The following is a 25,326-nucleotide window of genomic DNA, read 5'->3' as shown; positions in this document are numbered from 1 at the left end:
AAAACAAGATCACTGTCCATGACGGGGAAAGTCATGGTGACTAAGGCAGTGATACTCCCACTCATCTTGTACTCGGCCATGATTTTTCCTCCATGCAAAGAGACTTTGAGACTTTTACAAAAAAGTTTATTCACCTTCTTATGGAACTCAAAAATGGAGAAAGTGAAAAGAACTATAATGTACAAACACACAGAAAGTGGGGGGAAAAATGTACCTAACCTATACATGTATATCTTTTTGAATTACTTCTGTCATTGTTTTACTGCAATAAGGGAAATGAGAAACCTGGCGGGTCACTACATAAGATATGGAGCAGGAGACATTTTCTACAAATTCCAACTCATACCCAGAGACAATAGGATGCCTGTTGCATTCTTCCCACACAAACTCTACGCCGTACTCCAGCCCTTCTTACAGATGCTGAAGGAACTGGAAATAGAACCAGAGGACATGGCCAACAGACTAACCCTGAAGAAGCAATTGGTGACACTGGAGAAACTGGAAATGGTTAACAACTTGTCAGAAGACCTCTCTAAGAAAGTATGGGAAAAAGTTAACCACCCAGACATCACGAACACTCAAAAAGACATTGCATGGTTAGCCGTCAACAACGCCTTGCCAGTCAAAACCTTCCAGCACAGAAGAGGCCTGGCTAACTCAGCAAAGTGCCCCAGAACAGACTGCCCTGGGGATGAATCCATCGTCCATTTTTTTTGGAACTGTGTCTTTGCAAATGTTTTTTGGTCAAAAATAAGTAAATTAATCAAAGGGATCACAAACCAAGACCCTGTTACATATGAAATTATCTTGTATGGCCTAGGGTCTTCAGTGTCAAAAAATAAAGACAGAACCCTATGGAGAATAATATGTGCAGCTAAGGAAAGTCTATGGATAACAAGGAACCTAATTCTGTTCAAACATAAAAACTTAGAGGTAAAAGATACAATACATATCTGTTTAGACAAAATGATGACCTTTTACTTTTCTGATATTAAGCACATGGGTAAACAAAAGGCAGAAGTCACTTGGAAACAAAAGAAATGGGCAGAATGGGTCACTTGAACAAACATTTTAGCTTAAAAAAATGTACCTTGGGAAAAAGTACAAGAAATCTTGATGGAAAACCGTTAGGTCAGTGCCTGCGTGCACCACCTAAACAGGTTAAATGTATACCACCCTATGGGACTGGTTGATATGTAACTGTGCAGCTCTAAAATTATAAATAAAGTATATTTTTACAAAAAAAAAAAAAAAAAAAAATCTGTTCTTATCAGTTTAATATCTGATACGTCCTCTATCTGGGGACCATATATTAAATTGATTTTTGGAACAGGGAGATGGAATAGGAGCTTGCTCTGTCCACTCCACGCATCAACCTGGTATTGCAGTACCTCCAGGAATGGTGCACTTCCCCACCCGGGGAAAACAATGCTGTTGAAAAATAGACGAGAAAACGAAAGTAGCGCTTCACTACCAAGCCCTGTAAAGTGGCGCTATTGTGTTTGCGTGTGAATAAAAACAAACTGGTCACTGTGTCTTGCCTTAATTATGTATGTATTTTACTTAATTGCCACTTTGCGGCCACCCGGCCGTGCGTTATTTATTTATTTTTTAAACTTTTTTTTTTCTTCCATTTTTTCCCTTCTCCATCCAGACGCTGCACTTTGAAAAGAGACAAACGTGGGAAAAAGACTGTTTTTGCAGCAGCAGAGTTTCGTTGGTGTTTGGATCCATTTCACTGGGGAACGAATGGAGGAAGGTTCTCAGCAAGTCAGTAGGATGGATGGAGGGAGGGAGGGAGGGAGGCAGGCAGGCAGGCAGGCAGGCCGGCCGGCAGGCAGGCAGGCAGGCCGGCCGGCAGGCAGGCAGGCATGCAGAGAAGTGGGCACTGCCCTTGGCTTCTCTGAGCAAGAAGAAAAATACAGAGTCCTTTTCCTTCTCTGCCCGCCCCGCCCGTCCCCGAACGGCCACGAACGGCCAAGCCTTATCTATAGGCCTCAGGCTGCAGGGGAGCAGTGTCCCGGGCAAGCGAGGGCGAGGGTCCGGCCACTTCCGGCCAGGGAGCTGTCCAGGGCTTCCTGGCCTGATTCCCAGCATCCCCTGGCTGCCAGGCTTTCCGGCCAACCGGCTGGAAGCAGTGCGCAGGAAGGGGCGGGGACATGCAAATACTAGAAAGAGGAGAACGTGGGTATGCAAAGTGACGCCTAATGAGGCGACAGCCGAGGAGGACTCTGGGAGCCGGGGGAAGGCCTGAGGCCGGGGCTTCCTTTCCACCGGCACATGCTGAGCTCTTGCCGGGAGTCAGAAAAAGAGGCGAAAGGGCGGCCAGCGACGGTGCGAGGGAAGACCCCGGTCCGGGTCTCCAAGGTAGATTGCTTCGGGAGGCGTTAATTCTGCCACCATTCTGGTTATCGCTTCTCGGCCTTTTGGCTAAGATCAAGTGTAGTGTCACTTGGATCTGGCTAGGGGGCGCCTGAAAACCGGACACCAGTCTCTGCTGGGCCTTCGTTCCATGGCTTGACCGTGGCAAGGCTGCGTGGGGACAGGCGAAAGGGATCAAGGCTAGGTCGTGACCTCATAGGTGCACCTGGGGAAAGCTGGGCCTTCGCTCCACGGCTTGTCCGTGGCAAGGCTGCGCTGACCCCAGATTCTGTGCTGACAGGGGAACACCTTTTGGGGACAGAATATCGAGCGCGCACATAGCTGCAGCTCAGGAGACGCATTTAAAAGGAGCCCCGGGCGCACTGGATAGTGCACGGCTCGGGGCACCTCCAGGGCACAAATCTCGGAACACCTGCCCAAGCGGGCAGGAAACAGGTGAGCCCAACCCCACGGGTAGGGTAGTGGGAGGGAGCAGGATCAACTAAGCGCAATCTCTTTGGAGACACCCCGGGCGCACCTCCGTGGTGCTCGGCCCGGGGACACTCCAAAAAAGGAAAAATACCCTTTCCCGACATTTTCTGGCCAGTGCAGTAGTGGAGACACCCTGGGCGCACCAGCTTAGTGCTCGGCCCAGGGACACTCCACAGACCGAAAATACACGCATTTGAAAGGAATTCCGAAACCCCACCGCGAGCCCCCAGGCGCACCGGCTGGTGCTCGGCCAGGGGGCACGCAGGCAGGCAGGCTAATTAAGAACAAAGCGACCCCCCCAGGCGCCCTCAGAGGCTCGGCCAGAGGGCACGCAGAGACCGAAAAAAGACACATAACGCGAGCCCCCAGGCTCACTGGAAAGTGCTCGGCCAAGGGGCACGCAGGAGACAGATTAAATTACCGCGAGCCTCCAGGCGCACCGGCTGGTGCTCGGCCAGGAGGCACGCAAGCAGACGACAACCACAGCTGGGCAGCACAAAATCCCAAGCCCACTCACAGGCTCCCGCTAGGGACCAAAAGCGGAAAACAGTAAAGCGAGCCCCCAGGCGCCCTTAAAGGCTCGGCCAGGGGGCACGCCAGTGCACAAAACGAAATAGAAGTCACCCGAGGGAAATCGATTTATAAACAGCGAGCCCCCAGGCGCACCGGCTGGTGCTCGGCCAGGGGGCACGCGAGGGGACTCAGTGGCGCCCTCTAGGGACAACAGAGGAAAACACAGCCAAACCAGAACGAGGGGCTGAAAGGAGCCTACAGACAGTGAGCCCCCAGGCGCGCACGGCGCTCGGCCAGGGGGCACACACCAAGAGCACCATGGAGACGGCAGCACCCAAATCTTACGCGGCAGCAGCCGGAAACACAGGAGACCACGCAATTTACGAGGACACCAGAGCAAAAGGTAATACCCCAATGTCCAACATTAGGTTTACCGTGAGATTTGAAATTGATGAACTAGCTAAGGAAAAACGCACTATAAAACACCTAATGGAAATAGTGCTAAAACAAATTTTTAAGAAAGAGCCTGCGCAAACAAAATGTATACAAGATTTTAGAAAAAAAGGGATTTTTGATATTACTTTAGCATCAGAAACAGAATACCAAAGCTTTCTCTACAATCTGAATACCAACATGAATCACCCAGAAATGAAAGGATACATTATCACTGCAATAACTGTGCCCAGGGAAATCCCCCTCACTGTACATATGTACAACCCCTTTGCCCCAGCCAGTGAAATAGAAATGTTCTTAAGCAGATACTGCAGCAAGGTCAGGGGAGGGACCGAACTGCGCAACGAATGGGGAGCATGGAATGGGAAAAGAAGATACATGGTAGTACTAGCCCCAGACAGCACCGGGGTGGGAGGGACAAGACACCCACCTCTAAATTTTTCTATAGGCCCAAATAGGGGTTTCTTATACTATCCAGGACAGCCAATCTTCTGTAGGCAGTGCCTCCAGTTTGGACACACAAAAGAGGTGTGCACTGGAGACATTTGCAGAAACTGTGGGGTAAAAGGCCACAAAGCACAACAGTGTGAGACAGCAAAAAACTGCAACCTATGCGGTACAAAAGACCACCTCTACAAGCAATGTCCTTTAAAGACACATAATGCATGCACAGCCTCTGACAAAGAAAACACTCCACCACAAAGAGGAGAAAAGGAAGGGACACAGACCACAAAACCAACAGGGGTCAGCTCTGACACCAACACCCACACAGAAAGCAACAACAAGGGACTAACACAGCCCAGAGAAAATGAGCAGATTAAGCACACACAAACTGAAGCTGAAACAAGCGACACCGAAGTAAACCAAAGTGGCGCAACCGATACAGTACCAGAAACTCAGGAAAGCCAACAACCAGAGATCATCATTATCTCGCAACCGCTACAAACACAACAGGACGCCACACAAGACAGCGAGGCAAGCACACACATAACGCTACCCACGCCAAAAGAAACAGGGAAAACAAACAACACAGAAGGAGAATGGGAAAAGGCTTTGTCAAACAAACAAAGAAAGTCACAGAGGATCAACAAACCCATAGAGATGGAAACAGAACACAACACTCAGGAGGAAGAGGAGGAAAACACAATGGTAGAAGAGGAAACCCCTACAAACGATCACCTAGCAGCAGAAAAAGAATTCTCAAAAATATTCGAACAAAGCGACAGACACCATCAGAGAATCCTAAAAAGGAAAACAAATAAAGCGCTGCAATATACAGAGGAAGCAATCCACACCAGGAACAAAAGGAAAACTGCCACACAACAAAAAAATGACAACCCATTTGAGGGACTATCAGGACTCATCTCCTTTGACAGCACAACAAATAGGTTCAGCAGCCTGGTAGGTCTCTCTGATACAGAAAACCTCAATCTATCAGGCCTAACTGAAGCACTCCAAAACCTATCATCTCCCCCACAGGAGATGGATACAGAGGCACTCCTTGTGCTAAACCCCTTTCTGGGAAGTGAAGAAGAGACAGGCACCTCCAACCAAAAAGGTGAAAAGATACAAGGAAACAAGAAGGAAAAAACTAACTAACTTTGATTATGGCTTACACCCTATACGTACTAATGGCTATCACATTAGCCACTTTAAATGTTAGAGGTTTAAAGCAAAATAACAAAAGAGCTGCAGTACTGGAGTACTGCAAATTACTAAATGCAGACATTATCTGCCTGCAGGAATGCCACCTCCCCTTTAACTATAACTACTCCTTCTTACAAGAAGAATGGGAGCTGGGACCATCCATATGGTCAGGGGGCGGAAACAAAAATGCTGGGTTATGTTTCCTTTTTAAAAACCACCATTTCTCTGTCCTAAAACAAGAAAACATTGAACATGGGAGGGCAGTAATGCTGCATGTCCAGTACCAGGGACATGTTTTTAGAATCTGCAATGTGTATGCACAAACCACAAAAAATGAGAGATATGAACTTTTCGACAATCTACAACACTTCCTAGTAGGAGGTACACCAACCATCATATTAGGAGACTTTAACTGCATACTACAAAAAACAGACAGAGTAGGAGGCTGCCAATCATACTCCTTAGATAAGTCCTCGAAAAAACTTATAGAAATAATCAATAATCTTAGCCTGCAAGATTCCTTCACAATCTGCAACCCAAACACCACAGGCTATACCTGGATCTCAGACGATGGAAACACGATCTCCAGAATAGACCTCATTCTGGCCTCTGAAAACGTCAAATGTATCTCCTCTGAACTACAAGATAGCTGCCTATCAGACCACCAAACGCTCTTAACAGAAGTCTCTATAGCCAACATGGGGAAAAAAAGTAGTGCCTACTGGAAAATGAACACCACCCTCCTACAAGCACAAGATACCCAGGAGGCCTTCATAGAACAGTATGAAATATGGAGAACAGAGAAGGAACAATTCCCAACTCTACAGGAATGGTGGGAATATACCAAAAAACAAACAAAATATTTTTTCTCAAAAAAAGGGAGAGAAATAGCTCAAGCAAAAAGAAAAGAATATAATGAGTTACAAGATACCCTTACAAATCTCATACAACTTCAAGACGCAGGGATACAAGTACAAGAAGACATCCAAAAGACTAAAGCAGATATCAGAAATTGGTTCAAAACAAAAGGGAAGGAAACCATTTTCAACTCACGAGTCCTCAAGTATGAAGAGGATGAGAAATGCAACTCCTTCTTTTTTAAAAAAGCAAAGACAAACCATACTCCCATAGAGGAACTGTTAGACTCGGAAGGCAAACCAACAACAGAGCAAAAAGATATAGAACAAGTGATACACAACTTCTTTACTAAACTCTTCTCACAAAAAAACTGTGATGCATCTGCATGCGACGAGCTACTAGAAACCTATGACAAAGGTCTAACCTCTGAAGAACAAGATTTCCTACAGTCCCCCCTTACAGGAGAGGAATTCCTAAACATCCTGCAAAAAGCGCCACGCAACTCCGCCCCAGGACAAGACGGACTTCCCTGGGAATTCTACAATACCTTCTGGAGGGTCATAGCAAAAGACATTATGGAAATGTTTACTCAATGTGTAGAAAACAAATTCTTCCTACATGCCTTTACACAGGGATCAGTCAAACTAATCCACAAAAAAGGAGACATGAACAACATAAAAAATTGGAGACCGATAACCTTATTAAACGTAGACAGCAAAATCTATAGCAAATTCATAACAAACAGAATCAAAAGGGTGCTAAAAACTGTGATAGAACCAGACCAAACCTGTGCAGTACCAGGAAGAAAGATTTGGGACAGCCTTATCACCATCAGAGACGCTATCAACAGAGCCTTAGAAGAAGGCAACCCTTTAGGAGTTTTATCCCTGGACTTACAAAAGGCCTTTGATAGTGTCTCACATGAGTACTTGTTCAAAGTCCTACACAAAATGGGCTTCCCCACCCCATTCATAGGAATGATAGAAATTTTATATAAAAATGCAACTAGTAAAATAATTGTGAATGGGACACTTACAGAGGAAGTACACATCAAATCGGGAGTACGCCAAGGTTGCCCCCTTTCCCCAGCCCTTTTCGTATGCGCCTTGGAACCACTACTCTGCAGTCTAAGGAAAGACAAAATCATCAAAGGAATATTTGTACCAGGAGCAGGGGGAAAACACGCTAAATGCATTGCATACATGGACGATGTAACTGTCCTATGCCCTGACCCACCCTCTGTCAAAAGAGTGCTCCTTCATACACACTTCTTTGCGCAAGCATCAGGGCTGGTATTGAACACAGAAAAAAGCACATGCCTCACAATAGGCAACTGGAACAACCTAGCAAAACTGGAAGTAAAAGTTACAAAACAACCGACAAAAATCCTGGGGATAACCTTCTCACAAGACCCAGAAGGAAAAGACAATTGGCCCCCCATCCAAAGCAAGATCAACCAGAAGTTAGGTTTATGGAAAACAAGAACTCTATCCATGACAGGAAAAATAATGGTCATTAAAGCTGTCATTTTACCACTAATACTTTTCTTTGCAGTAATATACCCACCGGATAAAACCACGCTGAGACAACTACAAAAAAGCCTTTTTACCTTCTTTTGGAACTCCAAAATGGAGAAGGTTAAAAGAACTATGGTCTTCAAACACCCTAGAAATGGGGGAAAAAACATGCCAAATCTGTATCTATACATTTTTTCGAACTATCTTTGCCTCTGCCTCAAAGCAATACGAGAAGGCAGAAATATCGCAGCCAACTATGTACGGTATGGAGCTGGAGACATTTTCTACAAATTCAAAATCCTACAGAGAGACAATGCTATACCGGTTGCCTTTTTTCCCCACAAACTCTATGCCTGCCTTGAACCCTTCCTAAAGATGCTGAAACTCCTGGAGGTGGACAATGACTGCCTAGAAGCCAGAACATTGCTGAAAAAAGAACTGCAGCAGTTGGAAAAGATGGAGATGGTCAACAACCTAACGGAAAAACTCTCTAATCTGGTTTGGGAGAAAGCAAACCATACAGACATTACGAACTCACAAAAAGACCTCTCATGGTTGGCAGTGTCCAACGCTCTACCAGTAAAGACCTTCCAGCACAGAAGAGGGCTCGCAAATTCGACAAAATGCCCGAGACCAGACTGCCCAGGAGAAGAAACCACCATACACTTCCTATGGAACTGTCATTTTGCCAGAAAGTTTTGGAATAAAATAAATGTTTTTATCACGGAAATAACCACGCTAAGAAATATAAACTATGAAATAGTACTGTATGGCATAGAGAGCTCACTGTCCAAAAATAAAGACAGAACTCTCTGGAAAATACTAAGTTGTGCTAAAGAAAGCTTATGGATTGCAAGAAACTTGCTACTATTCAAACATAAAGAGTTAGATGTAAATGATGTAATTCACATGTGTCTTGACAAGATTATGCTTTTCTACTATGTTGATATTAAAAGACAAGGAAAAGAAATAGCAGAGAAAAAATGGAAACAGAAAAAATGGGCAGAATGGGTCACTTAGAAACAGCATCACTTCAACATAGAAGTGAGAGCATTATGAGTAAAATCTTGATGGAAAACCGGTAGGCAGGTGCCTGCGTGCACCCCCTACTCAGGTTATAATGTACACCACCCTATGGGATTGGTTAACATGTATATGTGCCTTACAATTTTATAAATAAAGTATATTTTTACAAAAAAAAAAAAAAAAATCTGTTCTTATCAGTTTAATATCTGATACGTCCTCTATCTGGGGACCATATATTAAATTGATTTTTGGAACAGGGAGATGGAATAGGAGCTTGCTCTGTCCACTCCACGCATCAACCTGGTATTGCAGTACCTCCAGGAATGGTGCACTTCCCCACCCGGGGAAAACAATGCTGTTGAAAAATAGACGAGAAAACGAAAGTAGCGCTTCACTACCAAGCCCTGTAAAGTGGCGCTATTGTGTTTGCGTGTGAATAAAAACAAACTGGTCACTGTGTCTTGCCTTAATTATGTATGTATTTTACTTAATTGCCACTTTGCGGCCACCCGGCCGTGCGTTATTTATTTATTTTTTAAACTTTTTTTTTTCTTCCATTTTTTCCCTTCTCCATCCAGACGCTGCACTTTGAAAAGAGACAAACGTGGGAAAAAGACTGTTTTTGCAGCAGCAGAGTTTCGTTGGTGTTTGGATCCATTTCACTGGGGAACGAATGGAGGAAGGTTCTCAGCAAGTCAGTAGGATGGATGGATGGAGGGAGGGAGGGAGGGAGGCAGGCAGGCAGGCAGGCAGGCCGGCCGGCAGGCAGGCAGGCAGGCCGGCCGGCAGGCAGGCAGGCATGCAGAGAAGTGGGCACTGCCCTTGGCTTCTCTGAGCAAGAAGAAAAATACAGAGTCCTTTTCCTTCTCTGCCCGCCCCGCCCGTCCCCGAACGGCCACGAACGGCCAAGCCTTATCTATAGGCCTCAGGCTGCAGGGGAGCAGTGTCCCGGGCAAGCGAGGGCGAGGGTCCGGCCACTTCCGGCCAGGGAGCTGTCCAGGGCTTCCTGGCCTGATTCCCAGCATCCCCTGGCTGCCAGGCTTTCCGGCCAACCGGCTGGAAGCAGTGCGCAGGAAGGGGCGGGGACATGCAAATACTAGAAAGAGGAGAACGTGGGTATGCAAAGTGACGCCTAATGAGGCGACAGCCGAGGAGGACTCTGGGAGCCGGGGGAAGGCCTGAGGCCGGGGCTTCCTTTCCACCGGCACATGCTGAGCTCTTGCCGGGAGTCAGAAAAAGAGGCGAAAGGGCGGCCAGCGACGGTGCGAGGGAAGACCCCGGTCCGGGTCTCCAAGGTAGATTGCTTCGGGAGGCGTTAATTCTGCCACCATTCTGGTTATCGCTTCTCGGCCTTTTGGCTAAGATCAAGTGTAGTATCTGTTCTTATCAGTTTAATATCTGATACGTCCTCTATCTGGGGACCATATATTAAATTGATTTTTGGAACAGGGAGATGGAATAGGAGCTTGCTCTGTCCACTCCACGCATCAACCTGGTATTGCAGTACCTCCAGGAATGGTGCACTTCCCCACCCGGGGAAAACAATGCTGTTGAAAAATAGACGAGAAAACGAAAGTAGCGCTTCACTACCAAGCCCTGTAAAGTGGCGCTATTGTGTTTGCGTGTGAATAAAAACAAACTGGTCACTGTGTCTTGCCTTAATTATGTATGTATTTTACTTAATTGCCACTTTGCGGCCACCCGGCCGTGCGTTATTTATTTATTTTTTAAACTTTTTTTTTTCTTCCATTTTTTCCCTTCTCCATCCAGACGCTGCACTTTGAAAAGAGACAAACGTGGGAAAAAGACTGTTTTTGCAGCAGCAGAGTTTCGTTGGTGTTTGGATCCATTTCACTGGGGAACGAATGGAGGAAGGTTCTCAGCAAGTCAGTAGGATGGATGGAGGGAGGGAGGGAGGGAGGCAGGCAGGCAGGCAGGCCGGCCGGCAGGCAGGCAGGCAGGCCGGCCGGCAGGCAGGCAGGCATGCAGAGAAGTGGGCACTGCCCTTGGCTTCTCTGAGCAAGAAGAAAAATACAGAGTCCTTTTCCTTCTCTGCCCGCCCCGCCCGTCCCCGAACGGCCACGAACGGCCAAGCCTTATCTATAGGCCTCAGGCTGCAGGGGAGCAGTGTCCCGGGCAAGCGAGGGCGAGGGTCCGGCCACTTCCGGCCAGGGAGCTGTCCAGGGCTTCCTGGCCTGATTCCCAGCATCCCCTGGCTGCCAGGCTTTCCGGCCAACCGGCTGGAAGCAGTGCGCAGGAAGGGGCGGGGACATGCAAATACTAGAAAGAGGAGAACGTGGGTATGCAAAGTGACGCCTAATGAGGCGACAGCCGAGGAGGACTCTGGGAGCCGGGGGAAGGCCTGAGGCCGGGGCTTCCTTTCCACCGGCACATGCTGAGCTCTTGCCGGGAGTCAGAAAAAGAGGCGAAAGGGCGGCCAGCGACGGTGCGAGGGAAGACCCCGGTCCGGGTCTCCAAGGTAGATTGCTTCGGGAGGCGTTAATTCTGCCACCATTCTGGTTATCGCTTCTCGGCCTTTTGGCTAAGATCAAGTGTAGTATCTGTTCTTATCAGTTTAATATCTGATACGTCCTCTATCTGGGGACCATATATTAAATTGATTTTTGGAACAGGGAGATGGAATAGGAGCTTGCTCTGTCCACTCCACGCATCAACCTGGTATTGCAGTACCTCCAGGAATGGTGCACTTCCCCACCCGGGGAAAACAATGCTGTTGAAAAATAGACGAGAAAACGAAAGTAGCGCTTCACTACCAAGCCCTGTAAAGTGGCGCTATTGTGTTTGCGTGTGAATAAAAACAAACTGGTCACTGTGTCTTGCCTTAATTATGTATGTATTTTACTTAATTGCCACTTTGCGGCCACCCGGCCGTGCGTTATTTATTTATTTTTTAAACTTTTTTTTTTCTTCCATTTTTTCCCTTCTCCATCCAGACGCTGCACTTTGAAAAGAGACAAACGTGGGAAAAAGACTGTTTTTGCAGCAGCAGAGTTTCGTTGGTGTTTGGATCCATTTCACTGGGGAACGAATGGAGGAAGGTTCTCAGCAAGTCAGTAGGATGGATGGAGGGAGGGAGGGAGGGAGGCAGGCAGGCAGGCAGGCAGGCCGGCCGGCAGGCAGGCAGGCAGGCCGGCCGGCAGGCAGGCAGGCATGCAGAGAAGTGGGCACTGCCCTTGGCTTCTCTGAGCAAGAAGAAAAATACAGAGTCCTTTTCCTTCTCTGCCCGCCCCGCCCGTCCCCGAACGGCCACGAACGGCCAAGCCTTATCTATAGGCCTCAGGCTGCAGGGGAGCAGTGTCCCGGGCAAGCGAGGGCGAGGGTCCGGCCACTTCCGGCCAGGGAGCTGTCCAGGGCTTCCTGGCCTGATTCCCAGCATCCCCTGGCTGCCAGGCTTTCCGGCCAACCGGCTGGAAGCAGTGCGCAGGAAGGGGCGGGGACATGCAAATACTAGAAAGAGGAGAACGTGGGTATGCAAAGTGACGCCTAATGAGGCGACAGCCGAGGAGGACTCTGGGAGCCGGGGGAAGGCCTGAGGCCGGGGCTTCCTTTCCACCGGCACATGCTGAGCTCTTGCCGGGAGTCAGAAAAAGAGGCGAAAGGGCGGCCAGCGACGGTGCGAGGGAAGACCCCGGTCCGGGTCTCCAAGGTAGATTGCTTCGGGAGGCGTTAATTCTGCCACCATTCTGGTTATCGCTTCTCGGCCTTTTGGCTAAGATCAAGTGTAGTATCTGTTCTTATCAGTTTAATATCTGATACGTCCTCTATCTGGGGACCATATATTAAATTGATTTTTGGAACAGGGAGATGGAATAGGAGCTTGCTCTGTCCACTCCACGCATCAACCTGGTATTGCAGTACCTCCAGGAATGGTGCACTTCCCCACCCGGGGAAAACAATGCTGTTGAAAAATAGACGAGAAAACGAAAGTAGCGCTTCACTACCAAGCCCTGTAAAGTGGCGCTATTGTGTTTGCGTGTGAATAAAAACAAACTGGTCACTGTGTCTTGCCTTAATTATGTATGTATTTTACTTAATTGCCACTTTGCGGCCACCCGGCCGTGCGTTATTTATTTATTTTTTAAACTTTTTTTTTTCTTCCATTTTTTCCCTTCTCCATCCAGACGCTGCACTTTGAAAAGAGACAAACGTGGGAAAAAGACTGTTTTTGCAGCAGCAGAGTTTCATTGGTGTTTGGATCCATTTCACTGGGGAACGAATGGAGGAAGGTTCTCAGCAAGTCAGTAGGATGGATGGAGGGAGAGAGGGAGGGAGGGAGGGAGGGAGGGAAGCAGGCAGGCCGGCAGGCAGGCAGGCATGCAGAGAAGTGGGCACTGCCCTTGGCTTCTCTGAGCAAGAAGGAAAATACAGAGTCCTTTTCCTTCTCTGCCCGCCCCGCCCGTCCCCGAACGGCCACGAACGGCCAAGCCTTATCTATAGGCCTCAGGCTGCAGGGGAGCAGTGTCCCGGGCAAGCGAGGGCGAGGGTCCGGCCACTTCCGGCCAGGGAGCTGTCCAGGGCTTCCTGGCCTGATTCCCAGCATCCCCTGGCTGCCAGGCTTTCCGGCCAGCCGGCTGGAAGCAGTGCGCAGGAAGGGGCGGGGACATGCAAATACTAGAAAGAGGAGAACGTGGGTATGCAAAGTGACGCCTAATGAGGCGACAGCCGAGGAGGACTCTGGGAGCCGGGGGAAGGCCTGAGGCCGGGGCCTCCTTTCCACCGGCACATGCTGAGCTCTTGCCGGGAGTCAGAAAAAGAGGCGAAAGGGCGGCCAGTGACGGTGCGAGGGAAGACCCCGGTCCGGGTCTCCAAGGTAGATTGCTTCGGGAGGCGTTCATTCTGCCACCATTCTGGTTATCGCTTCTCGGCCTTTTGGCTAAGATCAAGTGTAGTACTAATACTTTTCTTTGCAGTAATATACCCACCGGATAAAACCACGCTGAGACAACTACAAAAAAGCCTTTTTACCTTCTTTTGGAACTCCAAAATGGAGAAGGTTAAAAGAACTATGGTCTTCAAACACCCTAGAAATGGGGGAAAAAACATGCCAAATCTGTATCTATACATTTTTTCGAACTATCTTTGCCTCTGCCTCAAAGCAATACGAGAAGGCAGAAATATCGCAGCCAACTATGTACGGTATGGAGCTGGAGACATTTTCTACAAATTCAAAATCCTACAGAGAGACAATGCTATACCGGTTGCCTTTTTTCCCCACAAACTCTATGCCTGCCTTGAACCCTTCCTAAAGATGCTGAAACTCCTGGAGGTGGACAATGACTGCCTAGAAGCCAGAACATTGCTGAAAAAAGAACTGCAGCAGTTGGAAAAGATGGAGATGGTCAACAACCTAAGGGAAAACTCTCTAATCTGGTTTGGGAGAAAGCAAACCATACAGACATTACGAACTCACAAAAAGACCTCTCATGGTTGGCAGTGTCCAACGCTCTACCAGTAAAGACCTTCCAGCACAGAAGAGGGCTCGCAAATTCGACAAAATGCCCGAGACCAGACTGCCCAGGAGAAGAAACCACCATACACTTCCTATGGAACTGTCATTTTGCCAGAAAGTTTTGGAATAAAATAAATGTTTTTATCACGGAAATAACCACGCTAAGAAATATAAACTATGAAATAGTACTGTATGGCATAGAGAGCTCACTGTCCAAAAATAAAGACAGAACTCTCTGGAAAATACTAAGTTGTGCTAAAGAAAGCTTATGGATTGCAAGAAACTTGCTACTATTCAAACATAAAGAGTTAGATGTAAATGATGTAATTCACATGTGTCTTGACAAGATTATGCTTTTCTACTATGTTGATATTAAAAGACAAGGAAAAGAAATAGCAGAGAAAAAATGGAAACAGAAAAAATGGGCAGAATGGGTCACTTAGAAACAGCATCACTTCAACATAGAAGTGAGAGCATTATGAGTAAAATCTTGATGGAAAACCGGTAGGCAGGTGCCTGCGTGCACCCCCTACTCAGGTTATAATGTACACCACCCTATGGGATTGGTTAACATGTATATGTGCCTTACAATTTTATAAATAAAGTATATTTTAAAAAAAAAAAAAAATCTGTTCTTATCAGTTTAATATCTGATACGTCCTCTATCTGGGGACCATATATTAAATTGATTTTTGGAACAGGGAGATGGAATAGGAGCTTGCTCTGTCCACTCCACGCATCAACCTGGTATTGCAGTACCTCCAGGAATGGTGCACTTCCCCACCCGGGGAAAACAATGCTGTTGAACATTGTTTGAAAAATAGACGAGAAAACGAAAGTAGCGCTTCACTACCAAACCCTGTAAAGTGGCGCTATTGTGTTTGCGTGTGAATAAAAGCAAACTGGTCACTGTGTCTTGCCTTAATTATGTATGTATTTTACTTAATTGCCACTTTGCGGCCACCCGGCCGAGCGTTATTTATTTATTTTTGTAACTTTTTTTTTTCTTCCATTTTTTCCCTTCTCCATCCAGACGCTGCACTTTGAAAAGAGACAAACGTGGGAAAAAGACTGTTTTTGCAGCAGCAGAGTTTCATTGGTGTTTGGATCCATTTCACTGGGGAACGAATGGAGGAAGGTTCTCAGCAAGTCAGTAGGATGGATGGAGGGAGAGAGGGAGGGAGGGAGGGAGGGAAGCAGGCAGGCCGGCAGGCAGGCAGGCATGCAGAGAAGTGGGCACTGCCCTTGGCTTCTCTGAGCAAGAAGGAAAATACAGAGTCCTTTTCCTTCTCTGCCCGCCCCGCCCGTCCCCGAACGGCCACGAACGGCCAAGCCTTATCTATAGGCCTCAGGCTGCAGGGGAGCAGTGTCCCGGGCAAGCGAGGGCGAGGGTCCGGCCACTTCCGGCCAGGGAGCTGTCCAGGGCTTCCTGGCCTGATTCCCAGCATCCCCTGGCTGCCAGGCTTTCCGGCCAACCGGCTGGAAGCAGTGCGCAGGAAGGGGCGGGGACATGCAAATACTAGAAAGAGGAGAACGTGGGTATGCAAAGTGACGCCTAATGAGGCGACAGCCGAGGAGGACTCTGGGAGCCGGGGGAAGGCCTGAGGCCGGGGCTTCCTTTCCACCGGCACATGCTGAGCTCTTGCCGGGAGTCAGAAAAAGAGGCGAAAGGGCGGCCAGCGACGGTGCGAGGGAAGACCCCGGTCCGGGTCTCCAAGGTAGATTGCTTCGGGAGGCGTTAATTCTGCCACCATTCTGGTTATCGCTTCTCGGCCTTTTGGCTAAGATCAAGTGTAGTATCTGTTCTTATCAGTTTAATATCTGATACGTCCTCTATCTGGGGACCATATATTAAATTGATTTTTGGAACAGGGAGATGGAATAGGAGCTTGCTCTGTCCACTCCACGCATCAACCTGGTATTGCAGTACCTCCAGGAATGGTGCACTTCCCCACCCGGGGAAAACAATGCTGTTGAAAAATAGACGAGAAAACGAAAGTAGCGCTTCACTACCAAGCCCTGTAAAGTGGCGCTATTGTGTTTGCGTGTGAATAAAAACAAACTGGTCACTGTGTCTTGCCTTAATTATGTATGTATTTTACTTAATTGCCACTTTGCGGCCACCCGGCCGTGCGTTATTTATTTATTTTTTAAACTTTTTTTTTTCTTCCATTTTTTCCCTTCTCCATCCAGACGCTGCACTTTGAAAAGAGACAAACGTGGGAAAAAGACTGTTTTTGCAGCAGCAGAGTTTCGTTGGTGTTTGGATCCATTTCACTGGGGAACGAATGGAGGAAGGTTCTCAGCAAGTCAGTAGGATGGATGGAGGGAGGGAGGGAGGGAGGCAGGCAGGCAGGCAGGCAGGCCGGCCGGCAGGCAGGCAGGCAGGCCGGCCGGCAGGCAGGCAGGCATGCAGAGAAGTGGGCACTGCCCTTGGCTTCTCTGAGCAAGAAGAAAAATACAGAGTCCTTTTCCTTCTCTGCCCGCCCCGCCCGTCCCCGAACGGCCACGAACGGCCAAGCCTTATCTATAGGCCTCAGGCTGCAGGGGAGCAGTGTCCCGGGCAAGCGAGGGCGAGGGTCCGGCCACTTCCGGCCAGGGAGCTGTCCAGGGCTTCCTGGCCTGATTCCCAGCATCCCCTGGCTGCCAGGCTTTCCGGCCAACCGGCTGGAAGCAGTGCGCAGGAAGGGGCGGGGACATGCAAATACTAGAAAGAGGAGAACGTGGGTATGCAAAGTGACGCCTAATGAGGCGACAGCCGAGGAGGACTCTGGGAGCCGGGGGAAGGCCTGAGGCCGGGGCTTCCTTTCCACCGGCACATGCTGAGCTCTTGCCGGGAGTCAGAAAAAGAGGCGAAAGGGCGGCCAGTGACGGTGCGAGGGAAGACCCCGGTCCGGGTCTCCAAGGTAGATTGCTTCGGGAGGCGTTCATTCTGCCACCATTCTGGTTATCGCTTCTCGGCCTTTTGGCTAAGATCAAGTGTAGTATCTGTTCTTATCAGTTTAATATCTGATACGTCCTCTATCTGGGGACCATATATTAAATTGATTTTTGGAACAGGGAGATGGAATAGGAGCTTGCTCTGTCCACTCCACGCATCAACCTGGTATTGCAGTACCTCCAGGAATGGTGCACTTCCCCACCCGGGGAAAACAATGCTGTTGAAAAATAGACGAGAAAACGAAAGTAGCGCTTCACTACCAAACCCTGTAAAGTGGCGCTATTGTGTTTGCGTGTGAATAAAAGCAAACTGGTCACTGTGTCTTGCCTTAATTATGTATGTATTTTACTTAATTGCCACTTTGCGGCCACCCGGCCGTGCGTTATTTATTTATTTTTGTAACTTTTTTTTTTCTTCCATTTTTTCCCTTCTCCATCCAGACGCTGCACTTTGAAAAGAGACAAACGTGGGAAAAAGACTGTTTTTGCAGCAGCAGAGTTTCATTGGTGTTTGGATCCATTTCACTGGGGAACGAATGGAGGAAGGTTCTCAGCAAGTCAGTAGGATGGATGGAGGGAGAGAGGGAGGGAGGGAGGGAGGGAGGGAAGCAGGCAGGCCGGCAGGCAGGCAGGCATGCAGAGAAGTGGGCACTGCCCTTGGCTTCTCTGAGCAAGAAGGAAAATACAGAGTCCTTTTCCTTCTCTGCCCGCCCCGCCCGTCCCCGAACGGCCACGAACGGCCAAGCCTTATCTATAGGCCTCAGGCTGCAGGGGAGCAGTGTCCCGGGCAAGCGAGGGCGAGGGTCCGGCCACTTCCGGCCAGGGAGCTGTCCAGGGCTTCCTGGCCTGATTCCCAGCATCCCCTGGCTGCCAGGCTTTCCGGCCAGCCGGCTGGAAGCAGTGCGCAGGAAGGGGCGGGGACATGCAAATACTAGAAAGAGGAGAACGTGGGTATGCAAAGTGACGCCTAATGAGGCGACAGCCGAGGAGGACTCTGGGAGCCGGGGGAAGGCCTGAGGCCGGGGCCTCCTTTCCACCGGCACATGCTGAGCTCTTGCCGGGAGTCAGAAAAAGAGGCGAAAGGGCGGCCAGTGACGGTGCGAGGGAAGACCCCGGTCCGGGTCTCCAAGGTAGATTGCTTCGGGAGGCGTTCATTCTGCCACCATTCTGGTTATCGCTTCTCGGCCTTTTGGCTAAGATCAAGTGTAGTATCTGTTCTTATCAGTTTAATATCTGATACGTCCTCTATCTGGGGACCATATATTAAATTGATTTTTGGAACAGGGAGATGGAATAGGAGCTTGCTCTGTCCACTCCACGCATCAACCTGGTATTGCAGTACCTCCAGGAATGGTGCACTTCCCCACCCGGGGAAAACAATGCTGTTGAACATTGTTTGAAAAATAGACGAGAAAACGAAAGTAGCGCTTCACTACCAAACCCTGTAAAGTGGCGCTATTGTGTTTGCGTGTGAATAAAAGCAAACTGGTCACTGTGTCTTGCCTTAATTATGTATGTATTTTACTTAATTGCCACTTTGCGGCCACCCGGCCGAGCGTTATTTATTTATTTTTGTAACTTTTTTTTTTCTTCCATTTTTTCCCTTCTCCATCCAGACGCTGCACTTTGAAAAGAGACAAACGTGGGAAAAAGACTGTTTTTGCAGCAGCAGAGTTTCATTGGTGTTTGGATCCATTTCACTGGGGAACGAATGGAGGAAGGTTCTCAGCAAGTCAGTAGGATGGATGGAGGGAGAGAGGGAGGGAGGGAGGGAGGGAAGCAGGCAGGCCGGCAGGCAGGCAGGCATGCAGAGAAGTGGGCACTGCCCTTGGCTTCTCTGAGCAAGAAGGAAAATACAGAGTCCTTTTCCTTCTCTGCCCGCCCCGCCCGTCCCCGAACGGCCACGAACGGCCAAGCCTTATCTATAGGCCTCAGGCTGCAGGGGAGCAGTGTCCCGGGCAAGCGAGGGCGAGGGTCCGGCCACTTCCGGCCAGGGAGCTGTCCAGGGCTTCCTGGCCTGATTCCCAGCATCCCCTGGCTGCCAGGCTTTCCGGCCAACCGGCTGGAAGCAGTGCGCAGGAAGGGGCGGGGACATGCAAATACTAGAAAGAGGAGAACGTGGGTATGCAAAGTGACGCCTAATGAGGCGACAGCCGAGGAGGACTCTGGGAGCCGGGGGAAGGCCTGAGGCCGGGGCTTCCTTTCCACCGGCACATGCTGAGCTCTTGCCGGGAGTCAGAAAAAGAGGCGAAAGGGCGGCCAGCGACGGTGCGAGGGAAGACCCCGGTCCGGGTCTCCAAGGTAGATTGCTTCGGGAGGCGTTAATTCTGCCACCATTCTGGTTATCGCTTCTCGGCCTTTTGGCTAAGATCAAGTGTAGTATCTGTTCTTATCAGTTTAATATCTGATACGTCCTCTATCTGGGGACCATATATTAAATTGATTTTTGGAACAGGGAGATGGAATAGGAGCTTGCTCTGTCCACTCCACGCATCAACCTGGTATTGCAGTACCTCCAGGAATGGTGCACTTCCCCACCCGGGGAAAACAATGCTGTTGAAAAATAGACGAGAAAACGAAAGTAGCGCTTCACTACCAAGCCCTGTAAAGTGGCGCTATTGTGTTTGCGTGTGAATAAAAACAAACTGGTCACTGTGTCTTGCCTTAATTATGTATGTATTTTACTTAATTGCCACTTTGCGGCCACCCGGCCGTGCGTTATTTATTTATTTTTTAAACTTTTTTTTTTCTTCCATTTTTTCCCTTCTCCATCCAGACGCTGCACTTTGAAAAGAGACAAACGTGGGAAAAAGACTGTTTTTGCAGCAGCAGAGTTTCGTTGGTGTTTGGATCCATTTCACTGGGGAACGAATGGAGGAAGGTTCTCAGCAAGTCAGTAGGATGGATGGAGGGAGGGAGGGAGGGAGGGAGGGAGGGAGGCAGGCAGGCAGGCCAGCCGGCAGGCAGGCAGGCAGGCCGGCCGGCAGGCAGGCAGGCAGGCATGCAGAGAAGTGGGCACTGCCCTTGGCTTCTCTGAGCAAGAAGAAAAATACAGAGTCCTTTTCCTTCTCTGCCCGCCCCGCCCGTCCCCGAACGGCCACGAACGGCCAAGCCTTATCTATAGGCCTCAGGCTGCAGGGGAGCAGTGTCCCGGGCAAGCGAGGGCGAGGGTCCGGCCACTTCCGGCCAGGGAGCTGTCCAGGGCTTCCTGGCCTGATTCCCAGCATCCCCTGGCTGCCAGGCTTTCCGGCCAACCGGCTGGAAGCAGTGCGCAGGAAGGGGCGGGGACATGCAAATACTAGAAAGAGGAGAACGTGGGTATGCAAAGTGACGCCTAATGAGGCGACAGCCGAGGAGGACTCTGGGAGCCGGGGGAAGGCCTGAGGCCGGGGCTTCCTTTCCACCGGCACATGCTGAGCTCTTGCCGGGAGTCAGAAAAAGAGGCGAAAGGGCGGCCAGCGACGGTGCGAGGGAAGACCCCGGTCCGGGTCTCCAAGGTAGATTGCTTCGGGAGGCGTTAATTCTGCCACCATTCTGGTTATCGCTTCTCGGCCTTTTGGCTAAGATCAAGTGTAGTATCACTTGGATCTGGCTAGGGGGCGCCTGAAAACCGGACACCAGTCTCTGCTGGGCCTTCGTTCCATGGCTTGACCGTGGCAAGGCTGCGTGGGGACAGGCGAAAGGGATCAAGGCTAGGTCGTGACCTCATAGGTGCACCTGGGGAAAGCTGGGCCTTCGCTCCACGGCTTGTCCGTGGCAAGGCTGCGCTGACCCCAGATTCTGTGCTGACAGGGGAACACCTTTTGGGGACAGAATATCGAGCGCGCACATAGCTGCAGCTCAGGAGACGCATTTAAAAGGAGCCCCGGGCGCACTGGATAGTGCACGGCTCGGGGCACCTCCAGGGCACAAATCTCGGAACACCTGCCCAAGCGGGCAGGAAACAGGTGAGCCCAACCCCACGGGTAGGGTAGTGGGAGGGAGCAGGATCAACTAAGCGCAATCTCTTTGGAGACACCCCGGGCGCACCTCCGTGGTGCTCGGCCCGGGGACACTCCAAAAAAGGAAAAATACCCTTTCCCGACATTTTCTGGCCAGTGCAGTAGTGGAGACACCCTGGGCGCACCAGCTTAGTGCTCGGCCCAGGGACACTCCACAGACCGAAAATACACGCATTTGAAAGGAATTCCGAAACCCCACCGCGAGCCCCCAGGCGCACCGGCTGGTGCTCGGCCAGGGGGCACGCAGGCAGGCAGGCTAATTAAGAACAAAGCGACCCCCCCAGGCGCCCTCAGAGGCTCGGCCAGAGGGCACGCAGAGACCGAAAAAAGACACATAACGCGAGCCCCCAGGCGCACTGGAAAGTGCTCGGCCAAGGGGCACGCAGGAGACAGATTAAATTACCGCGAGCCTCCAGGCGCACCGGCTGGTGCTCGGCCAGGAGGCACGCAAGCAGACGACAACCACAGCTGGGCAGCACAAAATCCCAAGCCCACTCACAGGCTCCCGCTAGGGACCAAAAGCGGAAAACAGTAAAGCGAGCCCCCAGGCGCCCTTAAAGGCTCGGCCAGGGGGCACGCCAGTGCACAAAACGAAATAGAAGTCACCCGAGGGAAATCGATTTATAAACAGCGAGCCCCCAGGCGCACCGGCTGGTGCTCGGCCAGGGGGCACGCGAGGGGACTCAGTGGCGCCCTCTAGGGACAACAGAGGAAAACACAGCCAAACCAGAACGAGGGGCTGAAAGGAGCCTACAGACAGTGAGCCCCCAGGCGCGCACGGCGCTCGGCCAGGGGGCACACACCAAGAGCACCATGGAGACGGCAGCACCCAAATCTTACGCGGCAGCAGCCGGAAACACAGGAGACCACGCAATTTACGAGGACACCAGAGCAAAAGGTAATACCCCAATGTCCAACATTAGGTTTACCGTGAGATTTGAAATTGATGAACTAGCTAAGGAAAAACGCACTATAAAACACCTAATGGAAATAGTGCTAAAACAAATTTTTAAGAAAGAGCCTGCGCAAACAAAATGTATACAAGATTTTAGAAAAAAAGGGATTTTTGATATTACTTTAGCATCAGAAACAGAATACCAAAGCTTTCTCTACAATCTGAATACCAACATGAATCACCCAGAAATGAAAGGATACATTATCACTGCAATAACTGTGCCCAGGGAAATCCCCCTCACTGTACATATGTACAACCCCTTTGCCCCAGCCAGTGAAATAGAAATGTTCTTAAGCAGATACTGCAGCAAGGTCAGGGGAGGGACCGAACTGCGCAACGAATGGGGAGCATGGAATGGGAAAAGAAGATACATGGTAGTACTAGCCCCAGACAGCACCGGGGTGGGAGGGACAAGACACCCACCTCTAAATTTTTCTATAGGCCCAAATAGGGGTTTCTTATACTATCCAGGACAGCCAATCTTCTGTAGGCAGTGCCTCCAGTTTGGACACACAAAAGAGGTGTGCACTGGAGACATTTGCAGAAACTGTGGGGTAAAAGGCCACAAAGCACAACAGTGTGAGACAGCAAAAAACTGCAACCTATGCGGTACAAAAGACCACCTCTACAAGCAATGTCCTTTAAAGACACATAATGCACGCACAGCCTCTGACAAAGAAAACACTCCACCACAAAGAGGAGAAAAGGAAGGGACACAGACCACAAAACCAACAGGGGTCAGCTCTGATACCAACACCCACACAGAAAGCAACAACAAGGGACTAACACAGCCCAGAGAAAATGAGCAGATTAAGCACACACAAACTGAAGCTGAAACAAGCGACACCGAAGTAAACCAAAGTGGCGCAACCGATACAGTACCAGAAACTCAGGAAAGCCAACAACCAGAGATCATCATTATCTCGCAACCGCTACAAACACAACAGGACGCCACACAAGACAGCGAGGCAAGCACACACATAACGCTACCCACGCCAAAAGAAACAGGGAAAACAAACAACACAGAAGGAGAATGGGAAAAGGCTTTGTCAAACAAACAAAGAAAGTCACAGAGGATCAACAAACCCATAGAGATGGAAACAGAACACAACACTCAGGAGGAAGAGGAGGAAAACACAATGGTAGAAGAGGAAACCCCTACAAACGATCACCTAGCAGCAGAAAAAGAATTCTCAAAAATATTCGAACAAAGCGACAGACACCATCAGAGAATCCTAAAAAGGAAAACAAATAAAGCGCTGCAATATACAGAGGAAGCAATCCACACCAGGAACAAAAGGAAAACTGCCACACAACAAAAAAATGACAACCCATTTGAGGGACTATCAGGACTCATCTCCTTTGACAGCACAACAAATAGGTTCAGCAGCCTGGTAGGTCTCTCTGATACAGAAAACCTCAATCTATCAGGCCTAACTGAAGCACTCCAAAACCTATCATCTCCCCCACAGGAGATGGATACAGAGGCACTCCTTGTGCTAAACCCCTTTCTGGGAAGTGAAGAAGAGACAGGCACCTCCAACCAAAAAGGTGAAAAGATACAAGGAAACAAGAAGGAAAAAACTAACTAACTTTGATTATGGCTTACACCCTATACGTACTAATGGCTATCACATTAGCCACTTTAAATGTTAGAGGTTTAAAGCAAAATAACAAAAGAGCTGCAGTACTGGAGTACTGCAAATTACTAAATGCAGACATTATCTGCCTGCAGGAATGCCACCTCCCCTTTAACTATAACTACTCCTTCTTACAAGAAGAATGGGAGCTGGGACCATCCATATGGTCAGGGGGCGGAAACAAAAATGCTGGGTTATGTTTCCTTTTTAAAAACCACCATTTCTCTGTCCTAAAACAAGAAAACATTGAACATGGGAGGGCAGTAATGCTGCATGTCCAGTACCAGGGACATGTTTTTAGAATCTGCAATGTGTATGCACAAACCACAAAAAATGAGAGATATGAACTTTTCGACAATCTACAACACTTCCTAGTAGGAGGTACACCAACCATCATATTAGGAGACTTTAACTGCATACTACAAAAAACAGACAGAGTAGGAGGCTGCCAATCATACTCCTTAGATAAGTCCTCGAAAAAACTAATAGAAATAATCAATAATCTTAGCCTGCAAGATTCCTTCACAATCTGCAACCCAAACACCACAGGCTATACCTGGATCTCAGACGATGGAAACACGATCTCCAGAATAGACCTCATTCTGGCCTCTGAAAACGTCAAATGTATCTCCTCTGAACTACAAGATAGCTGCCTATCAGACCACCAAACGCTCTTAACAGAAGTCTCTATAGCCAACATGGGGAAAAAAAGTAGTGCCTACTGGAAAATGAACACCACCCTCCTACAAGCACAAGATACCCAGGAGGCCTTCATAGAACAGTATGAAATATGGAGAACAGAGAAGGAACAATTCCCAACTCTACAGGAATGGTGGGAATATACCAAAAAACAAACAAAATATTTTTTCTCAAAAAAAGGGAGAGAAATAGCTCAAGCAAAAAGAAAAGAATATAATGAGTTACAAGATACCCTTACAAATCTCATACAACTTCAAGACGCAGGGATACAAGTACAAGAAGACATCCAAAAGACTAAAGCAGATATCAGAAATTGGTTCAAAACAAAAGGGAAGGAAACCATTTTCAACTCACGAGTCCTCAAGTATGAAGAGGATGAGAAATGCAACTCCTTCTTTTTTAAAAAAGCAAAGACAAACCATACTCCCATAGAGGAACTGTTAGACTCGGAAGGCAAACCAACAACAGAGCAAAAAGATATAGAACAAGTGATACACAACTTCTTTACTAAACTCTTCTCACAAAAAAACTGTGATGCATCTGCATGCGACGAGCTACTAGAAACCTATGACAAAGGTCTAACCTCTGAAGAACAAGATTTCCTACAGTCCCCCCTTACAGGAGAGGAATTCCTAAACATCCTGCAAAAAGCGCCACGCAACTCCGCCCCAGGACAAGACGGACTTCCCTGGGAATTCTACAATACCTTCTGGAGGGTCATAGCAAAAGACATTATGGAAATGTTTACTCAATG

At 48.9% G+C, this 25,326-nt stretch overlaps 8 non-coding genes and 3 pseudogenes across 8 annotated transcripts; all 11 read left to right on the top strand.

Moving 5' to 3' along the window:
• The first annotated feature begins 1,229 nt into the window (after positions 1-1,229).
• LOC147665122 (U2 spliceosomal RNA) lies at positions 1,230-1,413 on the top strand. The gene has a single exon (XR_015305039.1). It is a non-coding gene; the product is annotated as a U2 spliceosomal RNA (small nuclear RNA).
• A 7,611-nt stretch (positions 1,414-9,024) lies between these two features.
• LOC147665121 (U2 spliceosomal RNA) lies at positions 9,025-9,204 on the top strand (annotated as a pseudogene).
• A 1,001-nt stretch (positions 9,205-10,205) lies between these two features.
• Positions 10,206-10,396, top strand: LOC147665120 (U2 spliceosomal RNA). Its single transcript, XR_015305038.1, has one exon. It is a non-coding gene; the product is annotated as a U2 spliceosomal RNA (small nuclear RNA).
• A 993-nt stretch (positions 10,397-11,389) lies between these two features.
• LOC147665119 (U2 spliceosomal RNA) lies at positions 11,390-11,580 on the top strand. The gene has a single exon (XR_015305037.1). It is a non-coding gene; the product is annotated as a U2 spliceosomal RNA (small nuclear RNA).
• Positions 11,581-12,577: 997 nt separating this feature from the next.
• On the top strand, positions 12,578-12,768 carry LOC147665118 (U2 spliceosomal RNA). Its single transcript, XR_015305036.1, has one exon. It is a non-coding gene; the product is annotated as a U2 spliceosomal RNA (small nuclear RNA).
• Positions 12,769-13,741: 973 nt separating this feature from the next.
• On the top strand, positions 13,742-13,811 carry LOC147665117 (U2 spliceosomal RNA; annotated as a pseudogene).
• A 1,132-nt stretch (positions 13,812-14,943) lies between these two features.
• LOC147665116 (U2 spliceosomal RNA) lies at positions 14,944-15,118 on the top strand (annotated as a pseudogene).
• A 980-nt stretch (positions 15,119-16,098) lies between these two features.
• LOC147665115 (U2 spliceosomal RNA) lies at positions 16,099-16,289 on the top strand. Its single transcript, XR_015305035.1, has one exon. It is a non-coding gene; the product is annotated as a U2 spliceosomal RNA (small nuclear RNA).
• Positions 16,290-17,286: 997 nt separating this feature from the next.
• Positions 17,287-17,477, top strand: LOC147665114 (U2 spliceosomal RNA). Its single transcript, XR_015305034.1, has one exon. It is a non-coding gene; the product is annotated as a U2 spliceosomal RNA (small nuclear RNA).
• A 973-nt stretch (positions 17,478-18,450) lies between these two features.
• Positions 18,451-18,641, top strand: LOC147665113 (U2 spliceosomal RNA). Its single transcript, XR_015305033.1, has one exon. It is a non-coding gene; the product is annotated as a U2 spliceosomal RNA (small nuclear RNA).
• A 980-nt stretch (positions 18,642-19,621) lies between these two features.
• Positions 19,622-19,812, top strand: LOC147665112 (U2 spliceosomal RNA). Its single transcript, XR_015305032.1, has one exon. It is a non-coding gene; the product is annotated as a U2 spliceosomal RNA (small nuclear RNA).
• Positions 19,813-25,326: the final 5,514 nt, after the last annotated feature.

This window comes from Lissotriton vulgaris, unplaced genomic scaffold (assembly GCF_964263255.1).
Source record: "Lissotriton vulgaris unplaced genomic scaffold, aLisVul1.2 SCAFFOLD_2858, whole genome shotgun sequence".
Lineage (NCBI taxonomy): Eukaryota > Metazoa > Chordata > Amphibia > Caudata > Salamandridae > Lissotriton > Lissotriton vulgaris.
Note: the sequence above shows the minus strand (reverse complement) of the source record. Positions and strands in the feature narration are given on the sequence as shown.